The sequence below is a fragment of the Rhipicephalus microplus genome, chromosome X (genome assembly GCF_043290135.1).
Source record: "Rhipicephalus microplus isolate Deutch F79 chromosome X, USDA_Rmic, whole genome shotgun sequence".
In the NCBI taxonomy this organism is placed as follows: Eukaryota; Metazoa; Arthropoda; class Arachnida; order Ixodida; family Ixodidae; genus Rhipicephalus; species Rhipicephalus microplus.
The window spans coordinates 457,378,128-457,396,793 of NC_134710.1; positions in this window are offsets into that span (position 1 = coordinate 457,378,128).

An 18,666-nucleotide genomic window follows, 5' to 3' on the forward strand; every position below is an offset into this window, starting at 1 on the left:
TTTAGCCACTAGACCACCGTGGTGGGGTGAGGCCAGAGAAGAGAAAATGCGATTCCAGCTGGCGACAAATTCTTGTTTTCCGCTCGTATTAGACTATTATTAAGAATTTTATGGCTTTGATTTCGTGAGGCAATAAGCTTTTCTGAGTTTAGTTCATAAATACTTGAAACAGTGTGTCAGGGCCTTTATTCGATACAAGACTCCGAATTGATTGTAGTGAAAAAAAACAGATACATATAATCGTTTTAGGCCTACTGTATTACGTATGCAAGATACCTACAGAGTATCTAATACAGTATCTATGATACACTTCTCTTCGATACTGCTACACACTAAGTATGTCGAGACAGGCATTTCGCATCTTGATACAAGCGGCTGGTTTCACACACAACTGAGTATTGGAATTGTTAGAGGCACACAACCCAACAACAAAGGCAACCAGAAGGGTCCTGGGAAGGAAGTCACCGCAACGCGTGGCGATCTCTAACGACTGCGACTGGTCGGCCATTAGAATAAGGGTGAGATTTTGCTACTGCACAAAAGAGCGCAAGACATTCGTGTTCAGGAATCGAATACTTCTGTGAAAATAAGACAAAAGATGGCTGGCATAGGTAACAACGCATTACTTTATTGTTGTTTCTGGGCCAGGGCCACACCAGGGCCATGACCAATGTGTACTTCCGTTTGAGTTGATACGTCATAGCTAGCAAGAATAGGAGACGAGTAAGTAGTTGTACAAATGATGAACGTACCAAATATGTGTAGTGTTCCTACTTAAAATAACGGAACAGCATTAAAGCTTCAGTATGGAACTGGCGTCCATCTTAATCTGCTTTATTTTTCACTTCATCCTCCTCTTCTCTCCTGCCCCGGCCCTCGCGCTTCTTCATCTTCTGTCCAAAGGCTCATACCGCTTCACCCTTCCCGCTTTCTTTTAATTACCCCTCCTGGGGTAATACTTGAAGACATTCCCAATTGAAGCACATTCAACAGATCCACGTTCACCAGTGTACCAGACAGTCTTCAAAATTCCGTTCTGGGTGGCTGTCTTGGTCACAGAGTAAGGCCCATAAAATTTGGCACTGGAATCTCTTATTCCTTTTCTCACTAGTACGAGGTCGGTGACTTGAATGTCTGGCATGTCTGCTCGATGCCTCTTGTCGAAATTCTTTTTCATTCGTTTTCGGTACCTCTCCTCCTGTGATTTTTGTTGCCTCTCCTCGACAATCTTGAGGTTTTCCAAGAGTCCCAACTCACGGTCTGCCTGCAGAATAGGGGTCTCTCCTGTAGAAGCGTACTGTGGACTGCACCCCAAGCCACTTGTGTAGGATCGGTTATGATGTTTTACGGCTGCTTCTAAAGAACATTTCCATCCCCCAGGAAAACTATCGTACATCTTGATGTATTGTTTCACGTCCCGTATGGCACGTTCTGCAAGCCCATTCGCCGCAGGATGGTATGGCGCACAGAACTTGATCGATACATTGTGATCTCGAGCCCATCTTACTAGCTTTTCACTCTTGAACGCGGGGCCGTTATCGCATACGATTGTCCGCGTAGTTCTAAACATGTCCCTTTCGAGAAGGGTTATGACGCTATTTGCATCTTCTTTTCCTGCTCGTGCCGCGACCATCCTGGTGCATTCATCTATGGCCAGCAGAAAAGCTTGCGTTTTTCTGACTCCTTCCCGTTTCTTGTTAAGTTCGGCGAAATCCAGGTGAACTACTTCAAAAGGCACGTTCGAGTGGCAAGGTAGTATCATGGTGTCCGTAGGCTGTTTATACTTGACTTTGTGTACTTGACACACATGGCATGAACGAACGTACTGACTAACGTCTTTCTTCATGTGAGGCCACGTAAACCTCTTGACCAACTTGTTGTAGGTACGCCAAAAGCCGTCGTGTCCTCCAGATTCTGGGCTATCGTGGTACAAGTAAAGCACTTTGGAAACAAGAGTTGGTGGGACTTGATACCGACCTTCCGTAAAAACCAGTTGTTCTGAGCCTTCCCACAGCTTCACTTCATTGATTTCTTCAGATTTTTCTGTGTTGTTTTGTACCATCAATCTTGATAGAGCATCTGCATCGGTTAAAAGCGGTCCGGGTCGGTGCGAGATGGTAAAGTCAAATTGCTGCAAGTAATTCACCCATCTGGCGATACGCCCTTTAGTTTGGGTCATATTCAAGAGATGAGTGAGTGCCTGGTGATCGGTGAACAAAGTGAACTTCGTACCTTCCAGGTACGTGCGGAAGTAGTCAACGGCCTTCAGAACCGCCAGTGCTTCTTTTTCCGTAGTAGTGTAGTTTGTTTCAGACGGCTTGAAAGTGTAACTGTAGTAACCGACTACGTGTCGCTTTTCTCGGCCAGATGCTTCAATACATTTTTGATACAACACTGCACCAGTCCCATAATGTGAGGCGTCAGTGTTCAATTCAAAGGGTAAAGTGAAATCTGGTATACGCAGAACGGGGTCAGAAGAAATTCTGTGCACCAAGTCACGGTAGACTCTCTCACATTCGTCACTCCATTCAAAGGGAACTTCTTTCTGCGTTAAGCGCGTGAGGCATCTAGTTTTGACAGCAAAGTCCTTTATGAAAGATCGGAAATGTCCTGCCAATCCCAAAAACACACGCAGTGAATGGACGTCATATGGTTTCTTCAACTGGGAGATCTTCTCGACGGACTCTTGTTTTGTGCTTTTGGTGTTCCCATCGAAGACTCTTCCAAGAAACACCACTTTTTGTTGAAAGAATACACTCTTCTTAAAATTAACCTTGAGATGTGCCAAGCTCAAGGCGTTTAACACCTGAGACAGATGGTCCTGATGCTCAGCCTCTGTTTTGGAGAAGACTATAATGTCGTCTATGTACACATTACAAAAAACACCAAGGAATGGCTTTAGGACGTCGTTCATGATCTTCTGGAACCACGCTGGCGAGTTTTTCCAACCGAAAGGGAGCCGGTTGTATTCGTAGAGATCGAATGGCGTGATAAAAGCGGTGTACATTTTTGTTTCTTCGGTTAGTGGGATCTGCCAGAAACCTTTGCATAAATCGATGCGGGAAAAATGTCGGCAACCCCCGGTCTCATCTATAATTGTGTCGATCTTCGGCATAGGAAATGGTATGAGTTCTGTCTGACGATTGAGAACCCTGTAGTCGGTGCATAATCTGAAGGTTCCGTCTTCTTTCGGTGCGATCGTTATGGGAGAAGCGAAGGGTGATACCGAAGGTCGTATGATATCAGCATCTAGCATCTCCTGCAACTCTTTCTTGAGCCACATCTTTCGCTCCCTTGACATATTGTAAGGTGCTTTCCGGATGACGGTCTTGTCAGCGAGTTCGAAAGGAACCTTGTGGGACTTCATCGCCTGAGGATAGCTTCCTATGCATACAAGTTCAGGGTAGGTCGTTGCGATATCCTCCGCGCACTTGACAACTCGTAGATTATCTTGTCTACCCTGATTTGTCTCGTTCCTTGCTACTCCTTCTACTAGAACCACATCGTCCCAGTACACGTTGATCTTTAGTTTCTTTATATCTGGTCTTGATAGCAAAAAGTCGTACGTTACCCCCTCTATCACCAACACTTCGCTCTCTATTTGCTGACCCTGGAACTCGATGTTTACCAAGGCCCACTGATCATGCAACGTTACTTTTCCATCATAGCCTTGTACTCGTAGAATTCTTCCACTATGCAAGCGATTTGCATCCACCAGCTTGGCATTTATAATGGACACAGAAGCACCGCTGTCTACCAGAGCCATCATATGTTTGTTTCCTACTTTGACGGGAATGTGAAGTAGGCTAGAGCAACTTAAATAAACAGTCTCATTTGGAGTCATCGGGTGGGACTGATCGCCCTCGTTTATTAGTTTTTTTTCTGTCGAATACTCCTGAGCTTCAGTGTCGATATTATTCACTCGACCTCTTGGAACACGCCAGGGCAAGTTATCTGTGCGAGTTGCGAGGTGGCTCGGTTCTCGCTGAGCGCGGCTTGACCAGTCCGATTTACTCCGACTGAAACAGCTGCTTGACTCGGCGGTTATGCTTGTTTCCGAAGCTGATGGTATGTTCTGAAGACACGCGAGGAGGTCATCTAGAGTCTTTGGTGACAGTATTTGCACTTGCTTCAACACGTTAGTGTGCAATCCATGCATTATTAAGGCAACTACGGCCGTAGATGGAAGCAAAGGCTCCGCCAGCTTTAAAAGACGGCGTTTCTCAAAGAAGTACTCGACAAGGCAGCTTTGCTCAGACTTGAAATTAAGCGCCGTGTTCCATCTTTCTACTGGATTGCTTCGGAATGCAGTCAAAAACTTTTTCCTCCACTGGCTCCAAGAGTCGTCACTGTCTTCCAGAATGCATGTTTCATACCACTTTCGCGCAACACCTCTCAAGTAAACGCGCATGTTGGTGATTTTAGCCTCATCAGAGAGCCACTTGTTTTTTCCAGCGGCATATTCGTAGAAATCAAGCCAACTTTCTGGATTTGAAGACACACCGTCGAAAGCATCAGGTTCTACGAAATTAGGTGTCGGTCTCTCAGCATTCAGAGAGCTTATAAGAGATGTCATTATTTGGTTTTGTTGAATCATCTGTTCCTGTTGCAGCTGAAAAGCTTTCAAAACGAGGCTCACCTCTTCCGTCGAAGATCGTGATCCTGAGTGTTTTCGACGCGCTGGTTCAAGAACTAGGTCGTTGAAGGTCGCCACACGCAAGTTCACTTTCACAGCACCTTTCCGTCGTAGTTCAGTAGTGTCTACGGCTGCCTTTTCCACAACCAGGTTTACGAGTTCTTCCGAGCTGAGCTCACGAGGTAGGTCTACCGCTGCTTCGTCTTGAACTTGGTACTTCGAAAAGATGATCTCCTCGGAGGTCTCGTCTATGAAGAACGTCACCCACATGATGGCTTCGATGGCCGGCTGCGCCAAAATAATGTAGTGTTCCTACTTAAAATAACGGAACAGCATTAAAGCTTCAGTATGGAACTGGCGTCCATCTTAATCTGCTTTATTTTTCACTTCATCCTCCTCTTCTCTCCTGCCCCGGCCCTCGCGCTTCTTCATCTTCTGTCCAAAGGCTCATACCGCTTCAATATGGTATATGTGAAGCTAACAAAACGGCCGCGAGCACGCTGTTACCGTAGTATGTAGTGATACTTGCACAACACGCATGACATTATTATCATTATTGCACCAGTCGAATTCTTTCGCGATGTATTCCTGTCGTGTAATATAAAATTTGGTACATGTGAAGCTAGCGAAAAGGCCGTGAGCACACCATAAGAGTGACAAGTAGCAATGTTCTTACATGACAAGCATGTCATGATTATTATGTTTGCTCTAGTCATATATTTTCGTCACCCATTAACGTCATGTAATACTAAAAGTCGTGTATGTGAATCTAGCGAAACGACAGCGAAGCATCTTGAGCGTTGCATGTAGTCATGTTTTTACATGAAACGCGTGTAATGATTCCCACGTGAGGGCCTGTCACTCATGTTCACCATGGAGTCATGTCATACCATACCAGTCTTGCAATATGTCATGTGAACGAAACAACCGCAGGAGCAGGAAGAGGACTACTCTATGTCCTAATATTTATAACAAACATGTGATTTTCATGTTATCACTATTCACTTATGCTCGTAATAAAGTCATGTTATACTATAGCGATTTTGGTATAGATCCCATTATCTCAACGGCCAGGAGAGCTAAAAGTCCTAAATAGATAGATAGATAGATCGATAGATAGATAGATAGATAGACAGATAGATAGATAGATAGATAGATAGATAGATAGATAGATAGATAGATAGATAGATAGATAGATAGATTTACACTCGCCGAACTTTGCTAGGAAATGCTTCGCATTTTAAAAAACTGGCAGATCCCATGTCTCTTCACAATCGTCGTTTCGCGAAGCATATGGAGAGAAAGTGACAGGGTTGCATTTTTAATGAGTGACACGTTATGAAATGATGCTAAATATAAGTAAAAGGACTGAACGCACAGAGATATGCTGGAGAGTAGCAGGTGTTATTATATCCAGTGTTTGCACTTGCACAGCGATGCCAACAGGAACATATGTATTAGCAACACAAGAAGCGATAAGCTGATACGAAGCGCTGGTGCTCATGAGGATGGTAGCCTTCGACACTGCTGGCCCCGCCGCGGTGGCCTATTGGCTTAGGTACTAGGCTGCTGACTCGCAGGTCGCGCGATCGAATACCGGGTGTGGCAGCTGCATTTCCGATGGAAGCGAAAATGTTGTAGGCCCGTGTGCTCAGATATGAGTGCACGGTAAAGAACCCAACGGGGTCGAAATTTCCGGAGTCCTCCACTACGGCATCTCTCCTAATGATACGGTGGTTTTGCAACGTTAGACCTCACATGTCATCATCATGATCTAGACACTGCTACATAAATTAACACCAGCACATGTCATCTAAGAAAAGTTGAAGTTAACCTGACGTGACAGCTGTGTCATAAGAGTACATGATGTTTACAAAATCGTATAGCCATCATTGCAAATACAATTCGTGTTACTCGAACATTAAGGCTGTATTTGACATCAAAGGCGTGGCATGGTTCTGTAGTGTAATGATTGATTGTCAAGCAGAATTATTGGGTCCCATTCATGCTGGGACCGTCATACCTATACTTTGCATTGGTCGAGTAAACGCTGCCGATGTAAGGCTTTTCTTAAGCTCACGCGTAAAAATTACCGTTGTGAGTTCTCGTAATTCCTGGGTAGCTATTGTCAATCACGTATGGCACATACCCGCATACTGGTGGCACAAACTTGCCCGTGGGCATCTGCCACTGCCTGGCGGGAAAAGGTGTTCGACGCCCCGCCGCGGTGGTTTAGTGGCTAAGGTACTCGGCTGCTGACTCGCAGATTACGGGATCAAATCCCGGCTGTGACGGCTGCATTTCCGATGAAGGCGAAAATGGTGTAAGCCCGTGTGCTCAGATATGGGTGCACGTTTAAGAACCCCAGGTGGTCGAAATTTCCGGAGCCCTCCAATAAGGTGTCTCATAATCATATGGTGGTTTTGCGACGTAAAACCCCACATATCTATCTATCATAATCAACGCCTCTGGAAAGGCATGATAAGTTTTACGCTAGATGGATATGGTTGTCTCGTGTTAGAGCTGTTCAAAATTTCTTGTGTGTTTTTAGCAGCAATGGCTGCACTATCCCGGCGGTTTTCGACGTAGTTTGCTGGCCGCGCAAATGCGCCTACGAATCGCCGAATGGGTTTGTTTTTGTCGTGACACCTGTCGAGCAATATGCGTTAAGAAGACTCCTTCCACTACATGGTATTTATGCGGTGTTTTTTTTCAACGCTGAAGCAAGTAACATCGAGGCTTTGTTGTAGGCACTTTTCTTCAATATGGCGCGTGATTACTGTGTATGCACCTAATGTGCAATGCGAAAGTTGTGATTTTTTCCAATTCCTAGATAGATATAGGGATACCGACAGGCAGGTTGTAAGAATGAGAGACTTTAACTGTGTGCTTTCTGCACATGACAAGACCAGCATTGCGCCGTATAGGGATCCGAGTATGGCAGCCCTCAGCAATATTGTAGACCGGTATATCCTTGAGGTTGTGGCGGAATGTCTGGATACGGGGCAAAGCGTTCATTTTACGCACTTTCAGAATTCAAGTCACGCTCGTCTGGACAGAGCTTACGTAACGGCGAGTATATTACCAATGTTTTACAAATTCGTAGTGGAACCAGTCTTTTTTTGCGGATCACTGCCTAATCAGGTTTATTATCCGCAGTGGCGGCGCTAGTTATCCTGGGATCTTTGTAAGCTGAGTTCGCAGCTGCTGGAAGACGACATGTTTAAAGAGCTGGTACTGGATTATGTCAGCAAAATTAACAAAAGCAGCGAAATAACAATCGGTGCTCAGTGGGAATATTTGAAAAGTGATATTAGGTTGATGGCGAAGGAAAGAGCCTGTACAATTAAACGAGAGAAGAGAAAGGAGGCAGAATCGCTAAAACATAATTTAAGTGCACTGCTAAAGGAAGAAGCAAAATCACCAGGAACGTTCACGGAAGATATTCGCAAGGCTAGGCATAAGCTGGAAGTTTTTGACATTAAGTGTCATAGGGGGGCCATCATTCGAGCTCGGGCTGCAAATTTGTTGGTTGTTGAAGCACCTACAAAACGGTCACTGTGTGAAGAGAAGAGATATGCCCGCAAAAATACCATAGCGGAAATATATCACAATGGTATCGTTTACACTGATAATAAGGGAATATGAAACGTTGTTTCTGAGTACTATCGATGTCTGTTTAGGCGATCGAAGGTTGACATAGGAATGTTTAGAAATAAATTCTTACCTTTGTGTCAAAAGTGCCCGAAAGTCTTGTTGTAGAGTTGGAACTGCCTATTTCAAATTTGGAAGTTAAAGAGCTATTGAACGACTAAACCAAGGAAAGTCACCTGGACCAGATGGGTTGAGTGCTGCTTTTTGCGAAACGTTTACGTCCGAATTTTTGCCAATTTTGATTAGTTTTTTCAATGAAGCTTACATGTCTAAGATGTTGCCTCCCAGCTTTCTGGCGGCGCGCACTATTCTAATCCCCCAAACAGAGGATAAAACTAAACTCCGCCTATTAATATCGTATCGCCCCAGTAGCTTAAAAAGTGTAGATTACAAGATCTTTATCAAAATATCAGCTAAGCGATTACAGGGTGCAATACAGGAAATAGTAGGTCCTCACCAGACGCGTGGAATAAAAAGATGCGCAATTGTGACCAATATACATGAGGCCAGAGCTGTTCTGGAGTGCTGCGATGTGGCTGAGAAATGTGTATCAATGCTTCAGTTGAATTTAAATTAAGCTTTTGATCTTGTGTCACATGATGTTCTGATGAGTATCTTGGTTTTTGTAAACGTGGGCTGTATTATCAAGGAGCGAGTAGCTATGGCATATAAGGGCTGTACAACACAACTAATTGTTAATATGTTGGTGGGGGCGCGAATTAACTTGCAAGGCTCCGTGCGTCAGGGCTGCCCTCTTTCATAATTGTTGTTCAGTTTGTTTTTAGAGCCTTTCTGTGTGAGTGTGTTGAACAGCAGTGCCATCCGTGAATTCAAACTCCATGAGAATGAAGTGCGATTACTCTGATATGCTGATAATACGGCAGTTTTCTGTTCAGATCGCGACATTGTTAACGAAGTAGTCTATATTGCGAAACAGTTTCGTACAGCCAGTGGGAGCTCGGTAAACTGGGAAATGTTCTTGGGATACTAGCAAGGGAATTGGACTTCCGCCCCAGACGTTTTTGCCAACACGCCATGGGTGAATCGGCCTGCGAAATATTTGGGTGTACCACTAGAGCTTTATCGTTACAGTGAGTCGTACTGGCGGCGGCAAGCCACTGAAATGCGTGAAAAAGTAGATAATGTTAGAAAATGGGATTTTGAATTTTCACGCGGGTCACAACTTGTTCTCTTTTCTTTGTCTCTAAACTTTGGTACGCAATAAGGTTTCACATTGTTCGTGTATAAACGTGCAGAAGCTGCCCCGCGTGTTTGCAGTATTTATATGGGAATCACTGTGGGAACTGTAAAGTCGCACTAATCTTTTTTGTCGTGTTTGGTTCGGTGATCTCAGTGTGTCACATTTGTTTTTAGGACAGGTCGTTAGCCTTTTCATGTTTTTGTTAGACACAACAGACCCATTTCTACGTTCAGTTATTCAGTTCAAATACCTGGGCTTGGAAGAGTTTTACCTTACTCGTTGTCACCGCGAAATAAGTGCATGGGGTGCTTCATGGTTATCTAAAAGTAGTTGGTGCGTGCAATTTTTTCTTGAAACGTTTCTCCAGCGAATATCTAGCGGGAGTAAAACGAAAAGTTTGTATAGAGACCTTCTCGACACTGTTTTACCGGTACCACTTTACACGAGTTTGTATCCTGCTAGACGTGGCTGAAACCTACTAGCCCGAGTAAAAAAAATGGCTGTCCCATCTAGTTCAAAATCTTTTTCTTTAAGCTTCATACACGGGCTCTAGAATTTGAAACGTGGATGCATGAAAGGGGACTGTTTGCACCGTGGGGAACGCACTGTTTTCTCTGTCGTAAACCTGAAAACATCGAACATGTCTTTCTGGATTGTTGGGAAGTGGTGTTCTTCTGGAAAATTCTGCATAGAACTATCAAAAAAAGTTTACCGATTGATGCCTACGGGATCGGCTTTTTACCAGTCAAAGAAGAAGACGATGGAGCACCTTATGATACTAGTTTATGGCTCGGCCTTCACAGTATTTGGAAAAAAGTACATGGCAGTGTACCATGCCGACGTAAATAAACTGTCCAATTGTGGATATTTCCGACAAAAGATCACAAAGATTATATGAGAGTGTAAAACTAAAGACCTAATTCCAGAGGGGCTCGAACATCTTGAGCCACTTCTTCGTATAAAGGAATTCTAGTCACTGTGTAACCTTTCCAATTGTTACCGCTGCGTGTACTGTTTATGCATTGTATACTGTTGTATGATGTGCGAAGTAAGTAATAAAGAAAGAAAACATCATGACTTTGTGTTAGGACACCTGCTTGCCACGCGAGCAGCCCCGCGTTTGATCGTCAACGGCACCGAAAGCTTTATTCGTAATTTTATTTGCTTCTTTCTTCATTTTTCGCTCACGGACTATTTTTCAATCACAACCAATGGTCACGACGCCTACGGCGGAATTTCTGCAACATGAGCTGTCAACGCTATCACGTTAGTGGTTGATATTATCCGGAGCCTTTCACTGTGGCCTGTTGCGCAGCCCATATAGCTTTGGGATATTGAACCCGGTAAGTCATTCAACCAACCTTTGTACAAGTGTTCGCTTAAATCATAGTGTTCTAAAAATACAGAAACAAAGGTTAAAACAAGCTCTTAATGGTCATTGTTTTTCAGCAAACCGAGTGAAGCACGCCTTGCCAGGTCCCGTGTCACGCCATTAACATAGATAGCATGGAATCACACTGCTACGCGAAGCTTGGTTTTAAAGGAATTTTTCTAATTTCCGAACACTATCTTTTCTGTTTTTAAACCATGTCATGGTTTTGTAAACCATGTTGCGCCTTCTCCGCGAAGAAGTGTCGCATCTGAAAAATAAACGTTTAAAAATAACTGCTGAATATCTAACGTGGCCGTAATTCGTACATTGCGAAGAACAAAAAAACTTCATTTCTCAATGACGCCATCCCGCGTTCCTTAGCAACCAGTTGCACAGCTGTACACCTGCTTCGCTATAGGGAACCAGGGCTAGAGTTTCCACGACCACCCTAGCGGTCAAAGCGCGCACTTCCCAGCTGCTTCTACAGATGAGAGTGGCGGCTGGTAGAGGTGGTGCGTGCGCGCATCGCCGTAACAAAACGAAAGGGCACTGGCGGTACAGCTGCGTATTCAATCGCAGTACCATATAAATAGAAGGGGGGCGTGTAGAGTAAAGGGAGGACGCAGAAAGAGGAGGCGGCATTGCTTCCAAGTTGAAAAACAAGCAAACTGTGCTCTCGCTCTCCCGTCTAGTGTTGTCGGGCCCGTTTCTAAACCGAATGACTCGTGCCTGCTATATTTGTTTGAGAGTGAAAAGAGCCACAAGTGCAAAGCAAGGCCAAGCAGTTGACCTCAAACGGCGTTTCGTCGGAAATAAAACGAGCGTAATATGCAACATACGACATACGTAAACTTTTTTTATCTGGCACTCTCAGTGTGGAGTCGTGCACTTCAGCACTAACAAAGTTTCAATGCATCCATTTATTCGATCAACACCACCACACTCCCCGTGACGCACCCACGTGAAGTGAATGATATAGGCAGGTAGTCCTTTTTTTTTGTAAAGAGTTGCGTGTACAGGAAAGCTGCCTTGTACACAAAACTTGCGCGGAGCCACGTTCACCAACGCGTCTGAACTGTTATAAAGGAACGCTCGCGGTGAACACTCGGTGCCGACTTGCCTCTGTTGAACTTAATTTGTGCAAAAGACAGGGTTCTTGTTAGGAACAAAGCAGCGGACTACTCGAGGTTTAGATTTCTGAAGTCAGGCGATGCGGCAAGCGTTTTTTCACTCGCTGTTGTGGCTAACATTGAAATTTATGCCTTGCTAGAGTGGACTTGTGCTTCCGTTAGCTTTATGCTTTCCATTAAGAGTGAACTTACTTGAGTTCCTGCAGCGTGCGATAACTCAGAATGCATGCGTTTCTGATTGAAATGAACCATAAACAATATGTATTTTGCAAGTTCAAGTTTACTTTTTTTTAAACGATGTGGTAAGAGAGGCTGATTCTTAGCTATGATTTGAACCAATCATTGTAGGAGCATCGCAGCCGAAAGGTTGAAACGTCGTTTCATCTGTTTTTACCATGTGCGCGAATGGCTGTAAAATGATCAAATGATCGATAATCAGCAAATATTGCTTAAATATCATGCATGCATGTTGAATCTTGCGTACCTTTAGTAGCCGGTAATTCAAATTGCCTGTAATGTATATACTGTGCTTACAATATTTATTTCAAAAAGCAGAGCCATGAGGGAGTCACTCAAAGCCCTCGCAATGTTCACTTCATAGCTGAGTGTCTTTTAATCATGCAATAATATCTTTACATATGCATGTGGAAGGTAGTGGCCAGATACTGCACCAGGGTGGCCAATCCTTCCCTAGTGAGGGAGTGCGTTCCCGGTGGTGTTTACCGGTGAGGCCACATCCCAGGCCTCCTAATGAAGTTCCATCAGCACGCATCACTAAGCACAGGACCGAGTTAACTGGCGGAACATAGCAGAAGCCTTCGTCCTGCAGTGGACGTAATCAGGCTGATGATGATGATGATGATGATGATTATGATGACTATCTTGACCCTAGTGCACATCGAAAGTAATTTACTGAGAGAGCAAACGTCGCGCAGTATAGCTTGGCAAGTTTTCACTGGCTGTTTTTGAATGCCAGTGCACTCCTATATGCATGAGCCTTGTTGGAAATTTTCTTTGTCTCCTTAATCGTGACGGAGTATGATGGAATAACTTATGTAAACTGCTGAGTTCCCACAATTGTTTTATCAGTGCAGCTTGATAGAAATGAAAAGAAATATAAGTAGGCACATATTAACTACTGCATACGTCCCCACAAAAAGAGGACAGCCTTAGGCCAACTGACATCCGGCTATGAGTCTACATCTTCTTTCTAAAAGATCCCAGAGTTCAGCATGAAGTGTATTTTGTTGCAGCAATTCAGTTACCTGCCAACTAGTAATAAATGAATGAGAAAAACATGACGAAAATTACAAATTATCACCATAACAAACACAGAACATATAGCATTAAGCTGCAAGTGCTTATTGCACTGCCTAGGCGGCTATGATGAGCTCGCAAGTTTAAAAAGATATTTTTGAACGCAGAATCAGGTTGGTACAGCTTGCAACGTGTCTCGAACGTACAATCGTAAGCAAAAGTGTGCAGACCACGCGGTCACGCGGCAGAACGCATAGACGTGCAATCTCCTCACTCTACCTGCAGCACTGTGCACGCTTGTCAATTCGTAATCAGGTGGCCTCGCACAGCGCTTTGTTTGACGGAGTTATGGCTCTCATCGCCAAAACGAAAAGTGAGTGTTGCTTTCTTTGCTCCATCAAACCTATGCTGCTCTTTCACGCAGCAGCTTAGGCAGGGTCAGTTTAAGTGCCAAGCGCGTAGTTTTTTTTTACCATTTAGACAAACTAAGCATAGCTAGCACGATGTAACAAATTGAAGCCAAGCATAAAAAATTTTGCTTGCTCAGCACGGCTTGCTCTTCTCACATTAGTCCACGTTAAACTTTCCTTGTCAAGCTGAACTGTAACGAAAACCACTCAAGCCTAGTGTATCATGGTATAATCTATAAAAGCTAAGGATAAGGAGAATAAATTAAGCTAACTTTAGTTAGGTGCAGTCGTTTGCTGTTTTGGTGCTAAGCTATGTAACGTATAAATAATCCTAGTTTAGTCAAGTATATCCAAATCTGACCAGGCATGATTGATTATGGGATCACTTCATTTAACCAAGCATAATTAGCCCCAATAAGGCAAGCCTAATCACGGTGGAATAATCCAAGCCGAGTTCCCGATAAGGCAGAGTAGACACGCCCAGGAAAAGGCTAACTACTTTTTATTGTCTGGATTTCAACCCTTTGTGAGGTCGCCTATATTTTTCAAGGCAAATTGAAATAATTTTTGCTTGTCTGAGATTTTTAACAGCTTAGAACGATATGCAAAAAATTCAGGTTGATAGTATGCTTAGGTTCTTAGGAAAAAAATGGCAGCATATTCACGAGCTGAATGATGGAGAGTGGGGCGAAGCAGCCGTCCGTCCATTCGTTTTTGTTTCCGTCCGTCCATGCGTCCGTCTGTGTGACTGTCCGTGCGTCCATCCGCCCATCCGCGCGTGCGTCTGTTCGTGTGTCCACACGTCCATCCATGCGTTCATCCCTGTGTTCGTCCATGCATCCGCCACTGCGTCCGTCCATGCGACCATTTGTCCGTGCAGCCATCCGTGAGTCCGTCCATGAATCCGCCTGTGTGTCCGTTCATCCATCTAGTCAACACTCCAAGAACCACCATCTCGCATCTTTTCATCATATAATCCGCATATAAAAGCACCGCCATCCAGCGGACATTCCAAGGACTAAACGAGAGGTGGCACACGCACACTTTCTGACGGCTTGCGCTTCGTGTCTACTTTCCACCTTTAACCACCTCGAGTTCATGGTACATACTAGTTCACTGTATTCATGGCACTACGGGCTATCGCTCGCTAAACCTTCCTAAAACTAAGCAGGTTACACACAACTAGTATAACGTAGCAACCCATTCTTCTCAGATAGTACTCAATGTACATTCCAAAGGCTGCTAATAAAAAATGAGAGACAGGAGAATTCGGCTTTTAGTTAACGCGCACGCTGAAAATTTATTGTTCAACAAGGCACAGGATAAATCTCCCACCGGCACCACCTTGCAGGTCAAAAAGTAAGACATGTCACGCACGACTACGAGGGACGAACGGGGGCCGTTTTATAGAGCTTCGCCCCTAAAAAGTTGGACGTACAAGTTCCATTGGCGTATTCAGACACCTTGAAAATGTGACAACACTGTCCCATTGTCTCGTGTAGGTACTTTCTCGATTTCATTTGCACGCTTACTTAGAGTGAAAGGCACCAAAACAAGTTGGACAGAGGGGCACCTTGCAAGTATGCACAAGTGAACTTTGAGCGGACCTCATTTCCAGTTTCTGAACATCATCCGCGCATTCTCCGTTAGATATTTTTGTGGATTGTGGTCGCCTCCTACGCATCTGATTTTATCTGAGACTGCAACCATCTTCTGACCATTCCTCTGACCCTGCTTGTTTTTTCGGAATGGCCCAGGCCTAGTACAGTGCCTGAAAGTATGTGCATTTATCAGTTTTCGCCCTAGCACAAGACTAAACAAACCACATGTAGCTCATGTCGTTGTGCTGTATGAATGCGTTGATGGCAGCTGCGTCAAAGAAAATAAAAGATGCGGTACCTCGAGTTTTAGGATCATCTCTGAAGTGTGGGCATTTCACTTTCAGCCGAACCTATCATTGGCTTGTTTGGCGATGTAAGCTTTAACACAGCTAAATGATATCTTGTATACCACTTCCACAGCACAGAGGACAAATGGCTTCTTATGCTTCTTTTGAAAAACTTCTTTCTCGGTTATTTCGCCTGCAAGAGGTCTACGAACCGAAAAGCTTCAACGGTGCCGTGAAGACGAGGTTTGTGCCCTTTGTGAAATCGCGTGACTCTAGGGAAATACAACAAACTTGTTCAACTTGTTGGACCTCTGTCTTGGTGGCATGCTGGGTGAAGCCCCAATCTGGTTGAAAAGGGAGGATGCTATGGCAACGAGCAATGTGGAAGGGAAACCGGAAGTTTGAAGGCACAAAATTTTGTGGTCGAAGCTAAAGTTGACCTTGTGAAAGCATGCTTTGGTCAGAGCCACGTTGAGGCACGTAGAAGCAATCTTCCTTTTCACCAGTATAGTAAGGAAAGAGTCAAATGAAAGGATAGGTGTTTTGCCCCAATATGCTTTAAAAGGGAGGATACTTTGAGAGCGAGAAATGTGGAAAGAAAACCCGAAATTCAAAGGCACTAAATCTGGTAGTCGAACATAACGTTGACCTTAAGAGAGCACGCCTTGGATGGAGCCTAGTCGAGGCACGAAGAAGCAGTCTTTCTTTTCGCCAGTATAGTATGGAAATAGTAAAATGAAAGTATAGATTTTTTTCACCGTTGCTTTTACATACAAGAAATGTGATCATCACACGTTTTCTGGATCGCATCGTTGTGGTCACTGAGAGAGAACACTGCTTAAATTAGGGTGAATGCTATACTGTATTTTTGTTGGGTTAACCCTGCTTAAAGCAGTGTTCATCCAACAAAAATACAGTGCAGTTGTGATTTAGCATTATTTTTTATTGTGACGACCACATTGACTGGGACTATTAGCCGCAATAAAAATTATTCTCAAATATGACTCTTCCCATAATATACTGGTGAAATGAGGATTCGCTCCTTCAAGCCTCGACACGGCTCTGACCAAGTCATGCTATCATAAGGACGGCCTTAGCTTTGACCACCAGACTTGGCACTTTTTAATTTCAGGTTTTCATTCCACAAGGCTCATTGCCATAGCATCCTTCATCCTCAAGTAGACTGTGACTTCACTGAGCGTGCCACATCGACAGAGGTCCTACAAGTTTGTTTTAATTCCTTAGATTCACATGATTTCACAAAGCTTTAAGAGGATGTTCAAAGCATAACCAGACCTCCTCCACTCAGCACCCTTAAAGCTTTTCCATATATGGACGCTTGCAGGTGACAGAACAGAGAAAGAAGTTTGCCAAAAGAAACATAAGAAGTCATTTGTGCCCTGTGGTACAGAAGTGGTATATCAGATACCACTCAGTTGTGGCAAAGCTTACATCGGCCAAACAGACCCATGCCCAAACGATGGACTCGGGGGGCACGTAACTGCGGCGAATGCTCGCAACAATGAGACGCACCTTCCTGCGCATCACAGTACATGTAGCTGCAATGCAATTTTTGAGGAGGCGGACGTCAAGGGCAGGAATAACGGTAGGTGTTGTCGCAAAATCTTACAGGCGGGAGATTAAAATAGCCGCAGATGCATGCCTTAGTGCATCATCGGTGCATCTGGCAATGAAGGAAATAAATGGCCTTGAACGCAGTTAAGTCTAGAAACTAATTAAGCATGTCCAATTCATGCTATCGTAGACTTCTAACAGGTTTTTTACTCAAATATATTGTGTTGATTCAGTGAAACACAGGTGTGACAGTGCCTGCGAGTTTGTTTCCGCGCTCAGATACTTTTTTCAAATAAACTAGGTTGCAAGTTAAGTGCCTTGTAATTAGTCTTCTTTTCTTCTAAGTCTTCACTCTTCTAGGCAAAATGTACCTGGAGGTGTGGGCAAAACAATGTTGAACTCGGGTTGTTATAAGGAGCTATACAGGAGACCGAGTGGATGTGTTAGAGCGATGCAAGGTAAAATTGCTTCTTTAAAAAGGTTTGTTGAAGTGAAGAATTTCTTTGCAGCTCATAAGGAACAGAGTAGATAATCTACACACGGAGCTTTCACACGCCTTTTTAAATTGTTTGTTGCTGTCAAAAACTGCCAAACACAAAAGCTTGTGCCACGACAGCATTGTGATTTTTGAAGTTCATATGGATATATACTGTCAAATAGCCCAGCAGGAACTCGAGATAAATAGCTGAATACGAGTTGATGTTTGGCTTTTCATCGTCCATAATGCTGTATTATCAAATTATGCTCTGAATTTATCGTCAATTGCAAAAATGCCCTCCTCCTTAAGTAAAGAGCTGCATGTTTTTCCAGTAGTAATAAGAAGTCCAATTCACGTCTCAAAAAACTGCAGTGCACAGCTCCAGCAGTTATTAGGGTGAGAAAAATGTGTGCTTTTTTGCGAAAAGTATTATTTACTTTTTGTGCATTGTTCCCTACGTCTTTAATTGATGCTCTGCCCACTTCATGTCTGGCCACAGGACACCAGCATGGCATTTACTACACAGCTGCTGCAAGGAACAAAGGAGAGACCCTGCTTCATTTGCCATACATGCTTGTTACCACCACTTGTGTGTAACCACACCTGCGCAGGCCTGTTTATTGTAAAAAAAGCGTCAAGGGAGATGTCGTGCCCTCTAGCAAGTTTTTAGAGCTAATGTGCGACCTGATAAAGTCAAGGCACTGCACATGACCTGCATGGCTCTCGTTCACATGTCACCCTCTTACAGCTTTTTTTCTTTTTGAATCAAGGCTGAAAAAACATCTGTATGTAGCGTCACATTGTTACGTGCAGCCAAAATCTGGTGCGCTACCTAAATGCCCAAACTCTGCATCTAAATGCTCACATGCACTTTGAAAGCAGACTTCATACATGACATAATTCAACTTTTTACAAATTCCTAACGGGTTTACCTAATTGACTTAGGCATAGGCTTTCAGCTTTGTTGATGGTGTTTAGTGCAGACTTATCACTACAGGGCAAGACGAAGGGGGACACACACAGGCACTTGTGTGTGTGCCAAGTTCAAGGTGTCCTTCTTCTTCG